Source organism: Bidens hawaiensis, unplaced genomic scaffold (assembly GCF_021521415.1).
Source record: "Bidens hawaiensis isolate Kalapana, Puna unplaced genomic scaffold, B.hawaiensis_p1.1 tig00004599_1, whole genome shotgun sequence".
In the NCBI taxonomy this organism is placed as follows: Eukaryota; Viridiplantae; Streptophyta; class Magnoliopsida; order Asterales; family Asteraceae; genus Bidens; species Bidens hawaiensis.
In genome coordinates this window covers 27,030-33,776 of record NW_027491280.1, presented here as the reverse complement: position 1 = coordinate 33,776, position 6,747 = coordinate 27,030, and the positions used below count along the sequence as shown (strand labels likewise).

Sequence of the window (6,747 nt, the reverse complement as noted above, 5' to 3'; positions counted from 1 at the left end):
CGTCTTTTATTTTAATTTCCCTGCCGCATTTGTCCTCTTTGAGCCTTCACCACGTCAACATGTTTTCTTTTGGTTGCAGCCCAGATAATGTATTTCATGTTGATGTTATAGTCGAATCCAAACCAATCAATTTTGTATTGTCTTCTGCCGCTCTTTTTCTTCTTGTGGCTTTTGACTTTTGAGTTAACTCCAAATTAATTTGGGTTGTCAGTTAGAATAAATAAATGTGCGAGTCAAATTAAATAAACTGATCAATAAGGGCCTGCATAAATTACTTAATGGCACATGAATTATAATAAGCCCATATAAGAATCCTTTTTAATTAAAAACTCATTTATATCATTATTAGCTCGATCTATTTTCTTAAAATACACCCACAAATATAATAAAAAAACATCTAAATATTCTATGTAAATGATAAAAGCAAATCCATAATCAACTATTTAAACTACATTAAAATGCGTTAAATATACACTGATCATAATAAATAAACAAAAGACAAAATGTCCTAATTTTTCTCTCCTTTGACTGAATTTGTGACCTGTAAACTAAAATTGTGTTATTAAAATAGTTATCCTATATGTCTTCTAGTAACATAATTTAACATTATGTCCCCATCCATTGCATTTTTTAGTAATCACTGAAGCTTGAAGACGATAATAACATTACTCAAAATAGGATACATAAACACTATTTTCCGGTCAATCCAAAGATGCCTTGATAATACTTTCAACAAAATCCGGCAACGGAATCTGGAGTCATCCAACCGTCTTTCAATCCGTGCACAAAATATTATTAGTTTGCCCATACTATTGCCCCCAACTGATCTATAAATACACTTGCGAATGAGCATATAAATATGTTCTCACAACTCACACAATATAACTGACACCAGTAGATGCCATGGCTTCCATACTGGTTCTCATGTTAACAACAATTTTAACCTTCATTTTGGGCAATTCGGCTGAACTCGAAACCTACATTGTCCATTTAGACTCACCCAAGACTCAACAATATGTTCTGAAACAAGATCGTCAAAACTGGTACCAATCATTTTTACCACGAGCCACTACCGGTGAAAATTATGAACCAACCATGGGCATATCATAATGTCCTAAACGGGTTTGCAGCGAAACTATCTGCGGATCATGTCAAGACGATGGAAAATATGGAGGGTTTCTTATTTGCAAGGCCTGAAAGAATGTACATGACACGCACAACTCATACTCCCAACTTCTTGGGGCTACACCAGAATTCAGGTTTCTGGAGTGGTTCCAACTACGGAAAGGGGGTCATAATTGGGGTTCTAGACACTGGAACGACTCCAAGTCATCCGTCTTTTAACGACAATGGAGTCCCTCCACCACCAGCAAGATGGAAAGGGAAATGTGAAATTGAAGGGTGCAATAATAAACTGATCGGGTTGCAGGATCTCACATCAGGTGGGAACGATACACGCTTTGATCAAGTGGGACATGGTACATACACTTCAAGCACTGCGGCTGGGAATTTTGTGAATGATGCGAGTCTTTTGGAAAACGTCAAAGGGACCGCAGCTGGAATGGCGCCACTTGCGCATGTAGCTATGTATAAAGTGTGTATAGAGGTTGAATGTCCGGAGAGTGTGATCTTAGCCGGAATGGATGCAGCAGTTGAAGATGGCGTAGATGTGCTTTCGCTATCGATAGGCTTGGATTCTGTTCCATTCTATCAGGATGGTATCGCATTAGGTGCATTTACCGCGATACAGAAAGGCATATTCGTGGCTTGTTCAGCAGGTAATTTGGGTCCTTCTAACTCTACCTTGGAGAATGAGGCACCATGGATTCTTACGGTAGGTGCCAGTACCATGGATCGGAAAATAGTTGCATCTGTTTCACTTGGAAACAAGGATTTGTTGGATGGAGAATCGTTTTTCCAACCAAAAGATTTCCCTAAAACATATATGCCTTTGGTGTACCCGGGATCGAATGGTGATCAAAACACATCGTTGTGTGTGGAAGGATCATTGGACCATGTGGACGTTAAAGGGAAGGTGGTGGTGTGTGATAAAGGCATAATACCGAGAATTGATAAAGGGAAAACAGTAAAGAATGCTGGAGGTGTTGCGATGATTCTACTGAACCAAGCGGCAGATGGTGAATTTACTACGGTGGATTATCACGTTCTTCCAGCATCCCATGTCGGATACAAAGAAGGAGTCGTGATTAAAACGTACATTAACTCAACCGCATCTCCTACAGCCACTTTGTTGTTTCGGGGGACTGTAATCGGTGTAGATTCAGCTCCTGTTGTGGCTCTTTTCTCGTCTCGGGGGCCCAATTTGCAAAGCCCTCAAATCTTGAAACCAGATATTATTGGCCCGGGCGTTTACGTGCTAGCAGCATGGCATGTCTCTGTTGATAACAACACACAAACAAACTATGAATTTAATATATTATCCGGTACCTCAATGTCTTGTCCTCATCTGGCAGGCATAGCAGGATTGCTGAAAGCAGTTCATCCCGATTGGTCACCTGCGGCTATTAAATCCGCAATCATGACAACAGCTGATCAAGTAAGCCTAAATGGCAACCCTATTGCGGAAGAAAGTGGGCTCCAAGCAGACAGATTTGCCATAGGTTCGGGCCATGTGAATCCATCAAAAGCTAATGATCCAGGGCTAGTTTTTGATATTGAACCAGATGACTACATTCCTTATTTGTGTGGTCTCGGATACACAAGCCAACAAGTTGGAATCATTGTAACGAAAACAGTTTCATGCGAGAAAACCATTCCCGAAGGACAACTGAACTATCCTTCCTTTGTGATGACATTAGCAAGTGGTGAAAACAAAACATACACACGGACGGTGACAAACGTTGGTGAGGCGAATTCCACTTACACTATATCAGGATCCGATGTTATTGTTCCAAAGGGTATAGTTCTTGAAATTCACAATCCTACTTTGGAATTCACCGAAGTGAACCAAAAGTTGACTTATAAACTAACGTTTAGACGTTATAGTGACATGGAAGTAAACGTTCCTTATGGTGAAGGAACGATGGCTTGGCGTTCGGGTAAATACTTGGTTAGAACCCCATTCGTTATCAAGTATGTGTAAGAGACAATGACATCTAGCCATCTTTGTGACCGTCTCCTTGTTTTCTTCTTGCTTGTTTCCTAACATCCGTCTTTGTCTGCCTTAGTGGCTTCGCCTATACATTTTCTCTAACTTCTTATGTAACTTTATAAGAATCATCAATGCATTATTCTTAAATAAGTTGTAACCATTTATAAATCTTTTATTATTCAGAAAACAACTTAATAATGTTGTAACCACTTATAGTATACATTTACAAACAAATGAAAAAATTAACATCTATCTTAGGAATCAAAATTTACAAAAGGTAGTGTAAGGCCCTTTTTAGGATTAGTCTTTCGTATTTGTATTTTGTGTTTCATTTGTGTATGTGTTAGCTTGTTGGACTTGTACTTTTGTATGTTTGGGCCAAGGCCATTTGTATTTGAACCCATTGGGCCGTTCTTAATCAATAGAATATTGTATGAGATTACACACTATATATTAGGGCCGTCCAAACCGCTCATGGCTCAAACTCGCTCGCCACTCGCTCGAAAGTTGCTCGGAAATTGCTCGCTCGTTTTTTTCGCTCGATTGTAAACGAGCCGCTCTGCTCGGTTCGATTTGTAAACGAGCCAAGCAACGAGCAAGAGTTCGCTCGTTTCGGTTCGGCTCGAATATTTTTTGTTTGTTTTATTATTATTATTATATATATATATACACACACTTAGAATCATATGTGTGCAAAGATATATTTAATTTTATAAGTAATATTGAAATTTTGAATTATATTTAATTTAATTATATTTACTATTATTGTACTTGAAATATTAAATAAATAAAATATAATATGATGTGGTGTAAGTAACACACAAACCCTAAAAGAACAAATTTCACACTATGCCATTATCTTGTGTATCCACCTCCAAGCCGTCACAATCCACTTCAACACTTTCATGTGAACCAAATCCCTAAATACTAACCTGCATCAATTCAAACCAGCACCATCACGACATCCGGCCGTCACCTCTTGATCCACACACCGTCACAATCATGCCACGGTTCCACTCCTCTTTATCCTTGTCGTTTAAATTCGAACCAAGCCGAGCCGCTCGGTTACAATTCGAGCCGAGTTCGAGCAGAAGCTCGCTCGGTTCATGAACAACCCTACTATATATAGAGTGTGTAACTCATACACAAATTAACCTTTTGCAAAAACCTTATCTAAAACAACCCACAAACTCTCTCTTCTTTCCCTTATTCTAGGCAATAATACTAACCAAACAAAATCCGAGATCTCGATCCTCACTAGTGATTTCCACTAGCTATTGTAGAGGTTGATCTAAGATAACTAGTAATAATGTTGTTTGATCCGTCCAAGGGACCTACAGGTAGAAGGCAAACAAAACCCTAAATCACTTAAAGAAGACAAGAGGGCAAAGACAAAGTATAGAATCACAAGCCTAATCAAGAACATAAGAATGATGACAAAAGTTGTTTAGATCAAGTTTCAATTATGTTTACCATTTTGCTCAAAGACAAATAAACACAACTAAATATATCAAAGTAGAAACCTAAACTGAAACTATAAATTTAACTATGCCTAACAAAGCTGAGCAATATGCATTTGACTTGATAATCGTTAAAATATTTTGGTTTGGTCTCACTTTTATATTGGCTTGCTATAATCTAACCCTATATTGTTTTCGAAGGGTTGTTTGAGGTCGCACCGACCAACCATTTAAAGGTTCTGATCTTAAGTAAATAGCAATGTGATAAAGAAATGACTCATGAAAAAAACACTATGCTTGTGAATAGAAAAAGGATATTTGAATTCAATACTCAAATAGAAGCATCAAACTATCAAAATGGAATTTTTTTTTCAAAATAGGAAATTATAAAATGGTGAAATAGTTTTTAGGAGAGAGAGAGTTGTAATGGTTTCTAGGAGATCAGTCATTTGAAATAGTGGATCTCAGATTATATATAGGGCATGTCGGTTTGTGTCGGGTGAGGTGGAAAATTAGCTAGTGTTCAGCCATTTGAAATGACGAATGTGGTACTTTTATTGTGTTATCTGCCATTTCAATGGTATATATATGTCACTTTTTTTGACTGGCCACTTTGACTAGCAGTTCACATTTCCCAAAATAGCTTGCCCTTGTATGTTAAAATGTCTTTTGACAAACATCTGTCATTTGAAATGACAAGTGTCGTCTTGACATTCGTCATTCAAATGACAAATATGAACAATACATACACTACTAGATTTGACATTCGATTGACAAGTCCAATGTCTCATTTTTCTTTTTATATTTATTAATATATGTTTTTACTTTTATTTTATTTTATTTAAAAAGACATTATTTATAAAATAATATAATTAATTAATAGAAAATAATTTGTATTATTAAAAAGACGAATCTATTTTAACTTTTTTTTATTTTACTTTAATTATTTAATTATTAATAGTTAATTAGTATTCTTAATTAACATTAACTATTGGTATTACTTTTTAGTTAACAAATATAAAAAATTTAGTTCAGCCATATTAGGTATGGGTTATTTTTTATTTTTTTTTTGATAAAAAAATAATTATTATTTTTAATTAACAAATATAAAAATTTCGTTTGAACGCTTGTCATATCAAATGACAAAATTAACTTTATCAAAAAAATCACTTGTAAAAAATATGGTATAACTCAATTAATACTCCCTCCCGTCCCATTATAAGCGTCTTAGTTTGATTTTTCAAGTTTTTCTTGTTTAACTTTGACCGACAATATTTTTGTTTGTGTTATATAATACTTGATGTAAAATATATGAATGAATTGGGTTTTAAATGTATTTTACATTGATATAATTTTCATCAAGTATTATATGACACGAACAAAAATATTTACGGTCAATGTTGCAAAAGAGAGACTAATCAATTAATATCAATAACATTTATAATGGGACGAATAAAGTATTACATTTATTAATTAAAATAATATTGATATTAGAAATTAAACAATTAATATCAATAACACTAATCATAATTTTTAATACAAAAATATTAATTAATAAAATAAAAACATATTAACATAAAAAGAAACATTAAAAGTCTAAGTTGTCAAATTTGGGTCAGATCTGGTAGTACGGTTACTATTCATATATATTAATAAATATAAAGAAACATATATTGTTAAATATAAAAATAAAATATAATTTAAAAACATATATTATAAATATAAAAAGTAATATGAGACATTGAACTTGTCAATCAAATGTCAAATCTAGTAGTACAAGTATTGTTCATACTTGTCATTTGAAATGACGGATGTCAAAACTAATTTTTCATAATTGGATTGGACATTAAACCGGACAGACTACCTGGTCACCGGTCGGACCGGCCGAACAATTTCGGGTAACAAATGACGTGTAAGGCCGAAAAAAATAATTCATAGAAAACCGGTTCAACAGGTTTGGTTTCCGGTCGAATCCGTTCACTGGGATTCGAGCGAACTGCACATAACCGGACTGGTTGGTGGACCGAATCCCGGTCCGGTCTTAACACCGGTCAAAACGACACTTTTCATTTCAGATGTCTGTCAAAAGACATTTTTGACATATACGGACAATCTACTTTGGGGAACGTGAACTGCTAGTTAAAGTGGCGGATCAGAAAAGGTGATATTCACCAT

General features: G+C 35.2%; 1 pseudogene; it reads left to right on the top strand.

Annotated features, from left to right (window-relative positions):
* Positions 1-897: 897 nt before the first annotated feature.
* On the top strand, positions 898-3,124 carry LOC143627104 (subtilisin-like protease pseudogene; annotated as a pseudogene).
* Positions 3,125-6,747: the final 3,623 nt, after the last annotated feature.